Consider the following 16,552-nt stretch of genomic DNA (forward strand, 5'->3'; position numbering starts at 1 on the left):
CACACATTGCAGTATTGCAATGAGGCTTAGTGGGTCTTTTCCCCTGCCTTTGGAAATTAGGAACTCTAAGCACAGAGACAACCAGTAATTTTCCTCTCTAAAGGAAAGAAAATAGAAATAAAATGGGTTTTCTATTCATTACAAAATCTTTTCAGTGCAAGTCATGTCACTACGTCCCAGCTGGGATGCACTTTGGTCTTCCGTCATTTTCAGCCATCTAAATGAGCCTCACAGTGTTGAGGAGATCAAAAGAGGGTGCCATTTCTTATCTAAAACTGGGGCTTTTACAGTATGATGATTCTGCTTCAGTCATTTATTTTTGAAGACATGAGTATTGATGAGAAAAAGAGAAACCTTAACCCGAGCAACTCCAAACATGCTTTATGCTGTAGAGGGGAAATAAAGTTTGAAACCCTACACTCACAACTGCCTCGATTTCTAATGAACCAACCAAAAACCTGAGACATTCCAGATGTTCTAAGACATTGGGATTCAGATTAAAATTCCACAGTATCAAGCCACTTTTAAAAATAAATATGAAATGTGGTACCGATTTAGACAATTTAATTCACTGAATTCTACTCATATTCTGTATAGAGAAGTTGTTTTGCCATTCCCATCAGTAATGACTTTTGTAATTGGATATGCTGTGAAATTCAGTTCTTCTTCATAGCTACATCTATTACCAGTTTCTCTGTTCTCTTTTTGATGCCCAAATTATCTCGTATTCATCTGGACTTTGTCAATGCAAAGCTGTTCTTATTACTATCCTTTGTTGTTTCCTGACTTGATTTTGAGTCAAATTCCTTTCTTGTAAATATGTATCATTAGCATACTTGATTAACTTATTAAACACTGCAGCACAAGCTCATTATGTGTTTGTCTGATGTGATTTAACTTTCATTTTTAGTGAGTTCATTGCAATGGAAAGGCTGTATGATGCAGAGGGAGTGCAGGGTACTGCATAATGCTCTCTCCCTGTCAAGCAGTGGTTCAAATCCAGTCTCCTCAATAGCAGCTTTAATTATCACTGTCTGGCAGATTTGGAGAAGGATTGTTTGGTTGCTGCCTCATAAAACTAGGAGTTGTTTATGTGAAGACCTTGTTGCAAAAAGAAGAAGAATCACAAAAAAGGTTCTTTCGTCTAATATTGAATAAAGGACTTTATTCTAACAAATAAAACCCTTATTCCCCTTGGCTTTTCTTATATCTTCTCTTTTTACTGCACTGTACAATTTCTGCTGTGAACTTTTTCCTGCCTTCCCCACGCTTATCTTCTGCTTATTAACTAAAGCAACTGTGAGTCTGTTTACGCCACAGTCTGACCCTGGGTAAGTCACTGCGTGAGCACACATCTTTTTTCCAGCTGCAGCAGCTCCAGCTGAAAAGGTTACCAGCCTGACCCTGCCTCCTAGCTCCCCATCCTTGCCAGAGGCAATCCAGCCTGAGCTGCCTTCGGGAATGTTCTTGAATCCAGCTGGGTTAGCAGAGATTTACTCACTGCCCTCTTAAGCAAGGCCCACTTGTTTAGGCTGAAATGGGTTGGGGAGCTTTGCCATGAGCAGCTGAGGTAGCCTGGAGGAGTTGTAGCTTCTGCTGGGAGAGTGGTGATTAGCCTCATGCACTGGGTAAGCTGCAGTAGCTCCTTCTGTCAGCTTAGGTGTAGGTAAAAGATGACACATGTCCACACTCCTTTGATCAGCACACTTTGCATCTCCCTTCTCTAACACGGGGTTGATATTGTTCCCTGTGTTTCATGCACGGTAGAGTTCATCAGCGTACACAAACTACTCCAAGAATAAGGGTGGAAAGTACAAAGAAAAGTCAAAGCATGATTATGAATTGACATGTCAGATCCTAACAGAGAATGATGGTGGACATAGCTACCGTATTTTAGCCATGAAATTAAGCGAATGGTTTGTTTCCATGCTAACTGTTCATGGCAGATAAGAATTGCATCCCCCAGTGTCCCTGGAGGAAAGGCCTCACGTGGCTGTCCAGCTCTGCTTGCAAAGTGCATGCCAGGCTGTAGATCACAGCAACCCCTTCCACCCCCAGACCCAGACTAGAGAGGAGATAGGTAATTTTTGCCTTCTAGGTTCATCTATTTTCTTGTCTTTGCAAGCTCCGTTCAGACAAGAGGAATGGGCACCCATGTCTGCTTGTTCACTGCACAAGATATAGATTGCTGGTCTCCTGTAATAAGAAAAATCCCAGAAGGAACAAGATGTTTCTCTTCCTCCCCACCATGCTTCTCTACGTGGATGGACTGGCCAGGTCAGAATCTGATTCTTCACGATCAGCACATGTTTCTGTTGGCACCTCATCAGTAAAGCAGCCCCAGGGCTCCTGAATGCGCTTGGCCATCAGAGCACCCTACAGACAAACAACACCGGTGCACAAATCCTGGCATATCAGGTGTTCCCTGATTGTATTTGGAAAAACTGTCTCATTGCAATGTGGGGGTGTCCTCCAAGCAGAGTAAAGTAGGCCTGTTAGATCAGGTTTCCGATGTGGGAATTTGCAATTAAGTCAAAAGTGCAATTTCTCTGAGCGTCTGTGTATTGAGAAAAGCACTAATATTCCTGGGAATAAAGTCACTCACTGTCATATTCTCAGGAAGACAATGGAAAAGGTATGTCTTAGAAGGGCTGGGATGCACTGTCTATATTAATTAAGAATTGAAATTGATACTTTCCAGTAGGGATCCCTGTTTCAAGATTTACTCAGCTCCAGTTCACATGACTCATAAAGAACCTAAGAATTACTTCTGTAAAGAAACTATTCAGACACTGTTTCAGCAAAAAATGAGGCAACATGGTAGAAAGTGACACTGTCCTTTTGCTGTCTCATGGATAAAATAGCTCTCATGTTCCAGGAAGAAATAGTCTCTCCTTTGGAAAAATTAGTGAGGGAACGTATATGGTCTGTATTGTGTGGGAAATCAGTCTCGATGATTGCCACTGTCCCTGCTGGCTTTAACTTGTCAATCTCTGCAGCTGATAGTCGAAGGTTTTGCACAAGTACTAAACTAGTCTTTAAAAAAGTGTCGAGCAGTTGTATATGATACACATCACAGGACAACCTGACTGTGTGAGTGGCAGATTTTCAATTTGCAATATGTCCTTTATAAAGAATCACACTTTCTTTTAGAACAAATGGGGAAAAAAATATTCTTGTGTTCATCACACTCTTGGAGCTCCATGACAACAAGCAAGAAGTCCGGAAACCATGGAAAAGAGGGCATCATAATCCATAACACTGCATAATTAATCATTTTTGCAAAAACACAGTCTTAAAAGCCTTGAAGTGTTTATAAGCTTCCAGTGGCCTATTAATAAAACACAGTCAAAATGGAAATTAACTCTTTAAAATATGAAGATAGGTAAAATGAAATTTTCCACAGGATAATATTAGTCTGAGGGCATGCATCTCTTTGTCTCCTGTTCTTTTGGAAAGAATCACTGAATAAATCTAACTTTTGATTTAAGCTGAAGGTATGTACAGTAGTGTTTGGGATGGTAATTAGTTCTACAGAGCAGGAAAAATGTTAGCACAGGAGCCATATAATCTAAAAATAAAACTGTTCTAATGGTTTAGCAGATTGGCTAAACAACACAGCTTCTGAAGGCAGGAACTATCAAGAAATTCAAGCATTTCTCAGTGCTTCATGATACTTTTCCATTGCCTATCGCAATTTTTTTTTTAAATAAAACCTAAATGCTTTACAATACACACTCATCATTTCACATGCCAAAAACACCATCTATTAAAGGAACATTAAGGTGATAAAATAATCCCACAGAGCAAGAAAAACTGTAGTTGCAGATTAAACCTCGATGGTTTAATATAAAGGGCACCACAGGAAGTCATTAATGTGGAACATAATTTTGGAAATGTAATGATAATGATTATTCTCCAACAGCTAATAAACAGAATAATTGGCATTTATACTAGTGTCTTGCCTCCTGTATGAATGATCTGGGTGCATTTGGTACCGCTGAAGTGAAGCTACCTTTTGGGTGAATGAGGAAAGTGGGGGAAGAGCAGGTCTGTGGCATGCTGTAGAGAGCTCTGGTAGGAGCGTTTCATGCAGCCTTCCTCCAGTTGCCATCAAAAGGTCAGGGATGTCTATGTAGGTGGGTTCTGAGCTTTGGGAGCTAAGCTAAAGTTGTACTGAGTGCTTCAGAAAAGCTCAGGTTAATGCCTACCTAAAGGAAAAAGAGCTGGGAGTATGGAGTCTTTATTAATTCCATTTGTGCTTGGGAATCTTTTGTTTCATTTTGGTTTTAGTTATTTTCTTAGTTTTTATTATGCTAAGTTAATATTCTGAATAGATCATATTATTGACTTGGCAGTAATGTCATAATAAAACTGATGTAAATTTAGATAAAATTGTGTAATAATGATGTAAAAACTCTTATCAAGCTTCGGAGAAAGAAGCATGTGTATACACATTCAGCTAGTCCAAGGATTCAGGGTGTTAGTAACTTCTAATGCTGCTACTTCCTCAAAATTACGAAAGCTGTTATGTATTGATCTGAGTCAAAAACTGGGTTCTCAGAACAGACACAGTAGATTAGGGAGTGGTGCTGGTCGTCACCAAACCGCTGTGCCTGAATTTTCAAGCTGTAGTTCCCCATACACCCTAAGGTGCCATCAGCCCGCAGTGCTGTTACAGGTTACCCTGCGCTCTCCACAGCCCTCACGCTTTGGTCACTCTCCCGTTGCGCTGGCACCAGCTTTTGCTTGTGGATGATACTGAAAGTTGTCATGTGGCTGGAGGGGAATAATGGAATTCGGAACCCAAGCAACCTAAAACTAACCAGTTGCTCTCCCTCTCCCCCCTACCCCTGGGTTAGTTTCACCCAGGATCGCTTCCCCACTCCACACCCCAGTGTGCCTTCACTAGCACTGGTGCTCTCTCCACAGACAGGAGAGAGCTGTCCAGCCGGAGCTGGGGGAGAGCAGGACTGTTTGCTTTGGCAGCAGTGCTCGAAGCAGGTGTGACACTGCGGCTGCCACCGCATGGCATTTTCTCTTCCCCTGAGAGCTGAGCTGACGGCAGGAGGTGCATTCACAGTGGTGACCTAGTTAACCAGGATCTTGGCCCAGATACAAGCTCAGTTTTCTGTCCCTAGGGAGCCTGGTTTCAATATGACATAGGTAAAAATGGAAATGGGGTTGCTCGCCTTCATGTAGCACTTCTAACAGGTCACGGGCCACAGTTTGGCCCAGAAAGCGGTTCTCCTTGGGCACTGTCTACGCAGTCATATGTCGATGGTCACAAACCACCTTCTCCTGTCCCTGTGAACTAATGAGATACGAGCCAGCTCTGGCCCTGCAAAGGTGAGTTGAATGGTTGTGCTGCTTCAATGAATACTTGAAGTCAGTAAGTTGTACTGACAAAAGCTTTGCAGTATGTGCTAACACAGCTAAACAGTGTATGCTCCACCAAGGAGGGACCATAGGCCATAAATAATTGCTTCTATATGGTCAACATGTGCTCAGAGTAGTAAAGCAGGTTATGAATCACGTGGTTTGATAGGCACTGGCACAAGAAAACTCTTCCAGTACCTGCTGACTAAATGCTCGGCTCTAAGCTGTCTAATGCCATGGGAATGAGATTGAGTTACTGCATTTGCGAGCATTAATCTTGGGCTCAGATGAGTTGTGTAAGATCATAACTGAGGGCTTGGAAACTTCCAGCTTACTCTTTATCTTTCTCTGCTATAAAATGGCTGAATGATTTTTTGGAATTAAAAACAAACCAAACCAAAAAATCACTGCTGTGCTAAGATCTGTATTCCAAATTATAGTAGAGAGCGTATTTTTATGACAGGGTTTAAAGTAGAAATGTGGGTAGAATCTTAATTAAAGCATTGCTATAGGCCTCACATTATTGGTTGCCAATAACTATGATACTGTGTATGGTTAAATATAACTTTCTAGGTCTGCATTTAGTAATATTCCTGACATTTAATGTTTCTTTTTATAAGTAACCAAAACCTGCACTTTAATTTGATACATAAACTGTGTGTAACCTTATTACCATGTTTACTATGATTATTCTGATTCAGTTTCTTTCATTCTTCAAATAAGGTCTGTGGAGAGGGAGGACATGATCCCATGGGATTTTACATTTACACACAGTAATACCAGCAACATGTCACAATTCTGAGAGCACACTGCAGCCCAAATTGTTTAAAGGTACTGTTCCTTCATTATCTGCACATGAAATCAGAATCATGTGTGGGGATATGAAATTGCCCCAAAAAGGGGGTTATGGCAAAAAAAAACTGGGGGGAATTCAAAAGCATGACATTACTGAGTTTTATTCTACTGCATTGCCACATGTTTAAGAGGATGTAGTTGGGTGAACAAAACACAGTCTGTAATGGGAATATATTGGTTAATGAAGGCTTGTAAGCACATGGGGCCAGCCTCATCACAGGCCTAATTGGACACAACAGCACCGATCTCAGTGGTGTTGTACCCACATATGCTGGCAGCAAATCTGGCCCCATGCCTGTAGGCAATGAGCAGTAATGTTAGAGCAAATATGAAAAAGAACAACCCTACTAATGATTTTGAACTGAGATCACTGGTGACACAGTTCAATTACAGCATTAGTTCCTGGTGTCAGAGAGGGGTTAAAATGGAATGTAATGACTCTTTAGCAGATAGATTTGGAGCAATTAGAAGTCTGAAAATGTCTCTCCGTGTAACTAAAAATATAATTGCTTTTGAATAGCTAGGCTATAGAATCTTTTTTCTTCTTTTTTTTCTTTCTTTTTCTGCACTGAAAACTGTGAGTTTTACTCCTATTACTCATCTACATGGACTTAATTGACTGAGGTTCTAAACCCCAACCCTCTAGTGAGTAGTGATGAGGTTTTAAATTACTCTGAATTGCAAGCACTTTAAAATACAGGCAAGGAAGTGTGCTAAGGCAATACAGCATACAGAGTGAAGTGGTGGGTTTAGATTATCTCCCTTTTACATCTCTGCATGGAACTCCACTAAGGCCACCTTGGAAAGGGCAGCATTGCCCACTGTTAATCACTGTGTTGTTCCTACGCACTGCTGTCTGCAGTGGTTTCCAGCCTGTCACCAGAAGTGTGTAGAGCTTGTGTTTATTATCCCTGGCCACAGCAATATGATGACTGAGGCTGAAATATTTTCACTGGACCTTGTTCTTGTTATTCCTTCTACACCTTAGCTGAAAACATGCAAGTCAGGAAGGAATGGGGAGGAGTGGCAGAGGACCAGTTTCGTGGAGGAGTCTCACACCTCCCCACCAAGTTCTTCCCTGTTTTCCTGGCTACCTTCTACATCACAGGTCTGGACCAACACAGCATACACCACAGCAACCTTTTGGTAGTTATCCTTTGGTTTTCATTACCTTAATTCTGGAGCTTCCAGGACTGACTGGGTTTCTGGGATCTTTTGATCACAAAAGGTCCAGCTTTTGATGATCATAGCACCTGGAGCAGGAGCTCTTGAATGCTGAAAAGAGACATTTGCACTGTACTGAAATGAACAGGAGGGCTAATGGGATATACTGCAGTCATACTTTGTAGATGGACCATGCTGTACAGGTATTTCGGGCAGCTTTTCAGCCCAGCACCACTCTTCTGCAGTGCTCCTCTGCCTCAAAGGGAGGGGAAGCTCCTCTAATTTCTGTACTAACGATACTCTGAACAGCAGCATTTCCATATGACAAGAAACCAGAGAGCCAGATCTTGCACTTCCCTCCTTCCACACCTCAGATGTGTCAGACTTCAGGAGGAACACAAAGCCAGAAAGCAATGTCTTTCAGCTGTAAGTGTGTGGTGATCAGAACACACTGATGCAAAATAGACCCTGAACTACTCTTACCAGGGTTGGAATAAGGCAAAAAACCAAGGAGCTGAGTAAACTCCACTTGTGCACCTTGATTGAGCTAGAGGCGTTAGTGCAGGGGTTGGTGAGATGCTGCTGCCCTTCCGTGCCCTCCAAAGAGTCTGAAAGGCATACTGCAAAGCCACTGGGGCAGAAGCTCATCAGAGGGCAGCAACAGAAGAGCACAGAAATTGTCATGCTGCCAAGCATCCTCTCTTCTTCCAGTTTTGTAACTCAGTTTTTTGTTGTGGTGAGCAAACTTCGCTGATAGACTTGATGACACAAGAATACTGATAAGTCTCCAATAAACAGCTATCTCCCAGATGTCAGACTCATGAGGCAAAATGCATATCAGATTGGCTAAACCATCTCTGCCTGAAATCCGATAGTGCTGGCAAGTGGCAAGACATGCCAGTTTTGGTACCCCCATGATTTTGTTTTAGACATAGGGGATTGCAGAGACCAAGAAACCTTTTGAGCTAAACCTTAAACACCGAGACTCTAGCAGTTCTTCAGAACATCGACCCGAAATGGGAGCTTGGGCTCAATGTTGGCATGAAGAGCTAAAGGAAATACACATATATTTCTGTCATTTTTATGGCACTACCAGATGTTCTGCTTCATCTTCTACTGTGCTAATGTGCGTAATGAGGCTGCCTGAAAACATCAGGTCACTTGACCTTGAGTAGAATTTTCCTCATTCCTATGAACAGGTTGCGTTTGTTAGCCAGGGAGGTAATACATGTTTATGCCCAATTTAAGCAATTGCCGACAGTACCTATTATGTTTGGAGTAGTGGTTTTTAACAGCAAAGATGGATTGGAAAAGGAAAGTATAACTGGTGTTTTATTAAGACATAAATCCATGGAGGTTTAATTGGAAGGAGACAGGTGAAGAAAGCAGTACTCTGCCTTCTTCCAGAATTTGTCCCACATAACATTCCCAGCAGAGCAGTAAGTGCCAGCATATTCCACCAAGGAAACAAAAGGAAGAAAGATTTTATCACAAGCAAAATCTTCAGTGGCTATTCAGTGATCTACAGGTAAGATATTATTACTGACACTCGCACTTCTGAGCGTTGATTAATTTTTCTGGGAGCATCAAATATATCTCAGCAGAGTCCAGACTGTTTCCTTAAGAAGCGATCAGTGTTGGATGCTTGTTAGTGATTCCTGATAACTCATTTTTTTCCTCCTGACCACATTTTTAATTTTCACCTATGCAACCCTTACATGAATTTTCAAGTGATATTATAGCACTCCAGAGTTGCAGGAGACAACACAGTCGATTGCAGCAGAAGTCTAATAACTAGAAGTTCCTGGATTCAAACTGTGATTAGCCATTAACCTATCGTGTGACCTCAGACATGTCTCTTAATTCTCTCATCCCTCAGTTTAGCTATCTAATTTGTTTTCAAACAATTACAACACCTAGCCAAAAGATTAAGAGCCTCCTGTGAACCAGCTATCCTGACAACACGGAATTAGAAAACAATGACAAAAGGAACACAAAAGGAAAGTGAAGGAGGTAATGAGTGCTAAAATAGTTACCAAAAAGGAAACAAAAGTGTTCATCTTCATTCGTGTGAGTGCCGTGCCTTGTTGCACAGTCTGCTCTTTAATACCAAAGAAATCTTTTTCTAAACAATCTTATCAGCATCTACTTTTTAGGGGTTTCTTTTTCTTCTTCCAGATTTGTTGACTAATAAACCAGGCATCCAGGTTCCTTTTAGAATGAATGTAATCTTATGGGTACAGCAGATGAGAACAAGTAGATTTCCATGTCTGAAAAAATCTGGTAGCTCACTCAACTTCAGCTTCCATCAGTGATTCCCTCCCTCCCCTCCCCGCCCCCCATGTAAAGTAAATCTGTATAGTAATTAAAAATGTGGAAGACATTGTTTTGAAAATTGTGTGGGGCCAGTTCTGAAACACTTTTACACCTTTCCTGACAAAAAAAGAAATTTCTGACACACGGAATTTCAAACACAACTCAATGCAAGACCTGCTTGCACTGATGTAAGCACTGAGACCTCCAAGTACGGACCCAGTTGCAGGTGCTCACAAATTCTGTTGCTCCATTCATTTTGGATCAAAAGCAGAGCAGAGGGTGATCCAGGGGCATCCCAGCTGGCCAAAGAAAAGTCACTCCGAGCTTGGATGCACTCTGATGCCACACCCCAGTAAAGTCCAGTTTCTCCACATCCAGAGCTGAACATATAATCTTGATACAATTTGGATTACACCACGTTAACCATAATGCTTGGATCATCATTTTCTTAGGCATCTTTGTGGCAGGGTCTGTTTTGCATTGAGTGGCTCAGTCTTGTCTGTGCCATTTCTAATTCATTCCCTGCACTTCATCATCATAGCACACCAGCAGCCATTGACCTGTCTTTGTACAGACTTTCATGCCAGATGTAAATTCATCTCCAAAGGAAAAAAAAACCAAACTTGCAATTAAAATTTTTTGTATCTGGATTGATTACATCTTCTCCCTCAATAACTACTTTTCTCCTGTTCCCTATGGCTAAGATCCCTGAAGGAGGGTTGTTGCTGGTCATGCATGCATTCCCCTGTGCTGCAAGGCATACAATGAGTTGGTGCTTTACCCTTCTGCCTTTCTGACCAGTTCAATGGACTGACACTCCTCCACCCTCACTGCTTGGGTCTTGTTAGTGCCCTTCAGCATGCCTAGCTGAAGTGCTGCTGAATCACTGTGCTGCATTTGCCTTCTGCCCTTCCTCAGCAGAAAGGAATTCCTGAACCTGTATTTTCTTTCCTTAACATGTACTTTCTTTTTCCAGAACCACCTCTTACTATGTGCCTGGAGAAAGCTTACCCGCAACAGCCTAAGGACACAGTCAAGGCCAGATTTGTTGGTACTAGCATTTAATAACCCCACTGGTATATTCTAACAAACAAGCTCTTGGGCACACAAGTCCTTTTTCAGGCCAGCTCATACATGATACTTTTTATCGGTAGGTCTCAACGTGCTTGACAAATGAAAGCATTGTCATTTTGCGGATGGGGAAAAGAGGTGTGGAGCAGGAGCCTACCACAAGAAGGGCATGATCTCACTGCTTTTAGGAAGCACTGAAATGTAAATAATGAAGAGAAAGGCAGAAGGCTGCATACCTAACCCCTTCACCTCAGCATTATGCGCTAGAATCTCCCCTGCCTGACACTGCCAACACAGCGGTATCTTCCATGAACTGGGTGGTAATTCGAGATACAACATTTTAATTATTAATAAAAGGCGCTTGGAGACATCATGCCCTATTAGAGAAACCTCTTACAGTGAAACTCTGCAGATGGGGCAGAATGTCAGCTTAAACGATATGATTAATATTTATGCAGCTTGATAAGCTAGTTTAGATCCTGGTCCTCACTGGGTTTCTATGGACGTGTTTCCCTGCCTGCATCATCTTCCACCTCCTGCCCCCACTCGGGTAGTATTCATGTGTCTGCTGCAGCTGCCATAGCTCTGAGAGTCCAAGGTCAAGTTCTGAAGCTGGAACGGGGCTGAATGCTGCTGAGCCTTAAACTGGAGCTCTTGCCCACCCCCACACCCCTTTTTCTGCACCTCTTTGCAAGGAAGAAGAGGAGGGGGATCTGTGTATGAAAGCACAAAGCTCAGAGGTTCAATCTTGGATTAGGATAGTGGTTTTAAGTTTTGACAGGGTTTTAGGTAATGCAGAAGGAGAACAATAAGAAACTCAGGGTAGCGAAGCTCCTGAAAAAGATTAAGTGATCCTGTGAAATGGTTCTGCAAGATATAATAGACCAGGAAGCATCATTTTTATATGCTTTAAGATTTAAAGGAACAAGAACATAACATGTCTATCATGAATTTGTTCAAGAAAAGTTTCCCCATTTTTTCCAGTTGTGCTGAGTTGCCTTATTTTACATCTCAGTGACAGTATCAGCCTAGGGCTTATCAATACATCACTGTGGGACAATTCACTCATAGCACACTTTAAATGAAATATCCACAAATTAGATTACAGCCCCAAAGCACTCAGTAATTCTTTCCTTCTCTGCGTAATAACAAGTGTGCTTGCATAGGAAAGGCGACACTGAATTTAGCATACAGCTTTTCTTTTCCAATTTTATGTGATGAGAGCAGACAAAAAAAGCTAGTGTTTCGCCTATTCATCAGAACTAACCTTAAACCTCCCCATTTGTGAGTGAATGCAAGGCTGTGAGCATTAGAGGGCAGCACAGTAACACTTTCCCACCTGCAAGGAAAAGGATTATAGGATGCCATCACTTCCAAGAGGTCCAGTTCAGACAGTTCTGTCAGACCTCCAGGAATTTCACATATCTCCCATCAAGACATCTCTCATCTTAAATGCTTGGGAATGGAGGATGGGGACAGAGTTGTCCACAAGAATAGGTGAATGAGCAGTAACTTTTACATTGTGGCTGCTGATAAGGTTTCTGACCTTGCAGTCTCTCTAATGGCAAAAGCTTATTTGTCCATTTGTGGCTTGCTTTCTTTGCTCTTACTTTATAAACCTTTTAATGCTGTTTTCTGGGAGAGGGCAGAATCAATTCAGTGCAACGATTAACAAACCAGTTGAGTCGTGATTGAAGCATATTGTATCTTCCAGACACCCAAAAAAAGTCTGTATTTGGAAAGGGCAAGTTTAAACATGAAAAGAACTAATGAACTGTAATAATGACAAATCACCCTCTGTGTTATCTAATTTACTAGCGCCAGGCACCTTGGCAATTTTTGTGCTCTGAGTAGGAGTCTGGATCTTGGTAAATAATCCATAATTACACTACCGTCAGATGAAGATTGATTCAAGAAGGCCATTTTTATCCTGCAGGATCTGAAAGATTTATTCTTTTCTTTTCTTCTTATGTGACTAAGTCACTTCAGTTGTGACAGGATAAGTACATATGGTATCAGAATATACATGAAAACGTTACAGAATTCCTCCATTGCCCAGACAAGCCAGAAGACTGATCCAATTATAACAGGATGAGACAGCCCCAGCTCCTGACTAGGTGTCACGACGAGCCCAGCTGGAGATCCAGACCAGCAAGTGACCTCCAGACTGTCATTCTGCAGGCCAGTGAGCTGGAAACAAGGCTAATGAGGAGGTGATTGGCTCCATTCCTGAGCAGCATCCCTGCCTCATGTGCGCCCCATCCTCCCCACAGCACAGCAGCCAGCTCACAGAGGACCAGCACTGATCAGAGGCAAACGCAGAGCATCTCTCAACTTGCTGTACCAGGCTGTGAGTGTCCTGAGGCGATGTAGCTGAGGGAGGTTTAGGAGGCATGAGCAACACAAAAAAGGCATGCCCAGAACGAAAGGGAAGCAAGAAAACTCTTCCACAACTAATTAGAATGGCATGGTGTCCTAACTCCATCTTTCAGGCAGGTGAGAAGGTTTTTCTCTGTGGTAAGAAAGAGAAAGCCTGTGAAGAGATGCCTGAGGCCTGCAACACACATTCAAAAGACAGGAAAGAAAAAAGAAGAGAGAAAAAGTCTGCTTGCGTACTTTCAGCAAACCAGCTGAGTGAAGGTTTGTATCATTGAATTAGCTTTTAAATCAACCAGACCTTCCATAGTCAAGACCAATGCTTTCAGTCTTGTACACTCAGTTTGACATCCTCTACCCACTCATTCAAACACTACCCGCTACCACTGAACTGTGCTGCAGGGTGCTTGACAAAACAGTGAAAAAACAAAAGCATACATAAATAAAACTTGGCACGATATGTCTTTCTGCCTATGTAGATCAACAGCCTTGCCTTTATCGTGAATTTCTTCAAAATAACTTCCTTTTCCAGTGGACAGTAATTTGTCATTGTCCTGGGAAAACTCTCTTATTTCTCTCTAATTGTCCCACAGATGACTGGAATCTGAGTGAGGAAATAGACACTTATGTGAATAAACCGGTTATGAATAGTCTTCTAAAACTTGATTTGGAGAAAAAAAGATGCAATGGTTGCTTCTTGATTGCCTCTTGGAGCAAGCCCTGGGTCCTGTTTGCCCCATGCATGTTCTTTTTGTTTATATGGAGACCAGGTTGTCTAGGGGGAAGAAGTGTGTCAGCCTGGTAATACCTTACATGGAATTGGGATATAACCAAATACATATATGGATCATATATATCTGTATGTGTGTATATATTTATTTATATTTATATATATATATATATATGACTGAACTTCCCTTATTCATTTGACTGTCTTGCATCTACAGATCAGTGGTTCACAGGAAATATCATCACTGTCAGTTGAACAGGGCTTTCTCCAACATGCTAAAGCTTTTGGAAACACTAACAGAAAACTAACTAAAACTTGAACATTGATGTCAATTACCATGAGATGCTGCTGCAATTATAGTGACAGCACAGGATAGGAGGGCAAGGAGACCTAAGAGGGCCTTAAACTAACTAGTCCAGCTACTGGCAACTGCCTAGCTGCCCAAATATTTACCTATCTCCTTAGCTGGCTTTTTACTTTGAGCTACTGCAAGTTCACAGGTTCAAGGTGTTTTGAGTATAGATACAAACCACAGTCACAGAAATAGAGGCAGATATACTGTTAAGGGGAGAAAAACTAAAAAAGAAATTTCAACAGAAAAAGGAGAAAGGAAGAAAAAAGTGGCAGCTGGGCCCAAAAGAAGAAATTGCTGTCATGATGGGCTGTAACAAGCTCCTTCACTCTCAGTCAAAAATACAGTAGCACTATATCTTATTTGATATTTCCACTCCCCCTTCTCTGTTTCACTCACTGCGCTGTTCATTTTGGTTCTCTATGGAGTCCTGCAGTCCCCTACAAGACTTTCAAGAGCAAGTGGTTAAACGAAAGCCATGAGGGAGGTAAGGTTCCCTGGTGGTTCAGAAAACCACCCTCCACTGGCTGCCCTATGGCAAAAGCAAGTAACTGGTGTGGCAAGAAGAAGTTCAGGGCCACAAAGTGTCTTATTCCCAATCTCAGCCTGGAACGATTATCCTCAAAACCCTTCAAGGTCATCTAAACATTTGCTAAGCCCAAACCATGGGTGTCAGTCAACATTCCGAAGATCGGTCTGTGTCACAGGCCACTTTTCAGATAGCTTCAGCCCAACCCATCAAGTGTACAAAAATCAAAGCAGGAGTTTCAACTGTTATTTGGTAGGACTGTGGACCCTCTGCCAGCTTTTCCTGCTCAACTGGATTGCTGAACATTACCCATTTCCAGCACACAACAGTGGGACTACAGCATTTTAATTTACTTTCCTTTTCATTTAGGTTTTAAAAAAGCTTCAAAATACAAAATAGTACAGCAAAGCAAAGAGGTGAGCCCCAGCAAATGTCTAGTCAGCTATTAAAAGTCTACTGCTTCTTTTTAGAAAGTAAAGACCCAGCTGTCCTTCTGTCTGCATCATGCTTCCAGGAGGGCTTGGATGGGCAAATGCAAGGTAATCTGTGATGTGTGATCTGCCTGTGGATCCTCTCCTAGGCACTGGAAGTGGTGAAGGAATGTCAGACATACCATCTCTTATATGGGACCAGATAGATAACTAAATGATGAGAATCGGAGTACCAGAAGGACTTTTGCTCCTAAGATTAGAAAAAAGTTCTGCTTAAAGCCTGTCCTATCCTGCACCTGAAAAATTTTAGTCAATTATGTTTTCTCGTGTAAAGTTCCCCAGTGCTGCATCCAAATTTAACATCATGACCTTAGGATACATCCCTGATTATCCAGGTAAACCACTTTTTGCAGCTGTTTGCCAGCGTGTTTCTGTGGTTGGAAGGCACTCCGGGCCTATACCCTGACCTGGGAATTTGAGAAGTCAAATGCAGCTCCAGGGATGAAACTTGCCCCGCACACTCCCAGAGCCTCTGCCATACCAACAGTTCAAAGTACTTCAGCAGCTACCTCCCACCTAAATCTCATCTCGAGCTAAAAATGTGAGAGTTGTGGCCAGCTTTCCTGACATACCCGCTCTTCATATTTGCCAGCAGTGTCGTGTTCTGTGTAAAACACAGGTACTCTGGCAAACCTTTCTAAAAGCATTGATGTTTTGAATGCCACCTCAATTTGACACAATTGCATAGTTATTGCAAGGGAATCTTTGGCAGCAGGCTAGCAAACTTGGTGAGGACGGCTTTAAACTGAGGAACTTGGGCGGGGGGGGGACAAACCGGCAATGCTAATGCCACCGCACACAATGGGGGAATAAGACAGGACAACCTCAGCAGTGATAAAGGTGCCATGGTGGTCTCATGTGATGGAAACCAGGAGACCAACCACCTCAAGGGCTTGTATGGCTGTAGTGGGTCCCCATACACCCCTCTGGGGAAACCTGTGTGCTCAAGCACCTTTGTGAAATGCCCGTACACCAACGCACGCAACATGGGGGACAAACAGAAGGAACTAGAGGTTTGTGTGCGGTCACAGGGCCATGATCTCACTGCAATCACAGAGACATGGCGGGATAGCTTGTATGACTGGAATGTGGTCATTGATGGCTACAGGCTTTTCAGGAAAGACAGACCAGCAAGGCGAGGTGGGGGAGTTGCTCTTTATGTGAGGGAGCAACTGAAATGCATCGAGCTCTGCCTTGGAGTGAAGGAGAACAAGTTGAGAGCTTGTGGGTAAAAATTAAGGGACAGCCAAATATGGGTGACACTGTTGTGGGCGTTTGCTACAGGCCAC

The sequence above is a fragment of the Phalacrocorax carbo genome, chromosome 2 (genome assembly GCF_963921805.1).
Source record: "Phalacrocorax carbo chromosome 2, bPhaCar2.1, whole genome shotgun sequence".
NCBI classification, from domain to species: Eukaryota; Metazoa; Chordata; class Aves; order Suliformes; family Phalacrocoracidae; genus Phalacrocorax; species Phalacrocorax carbo.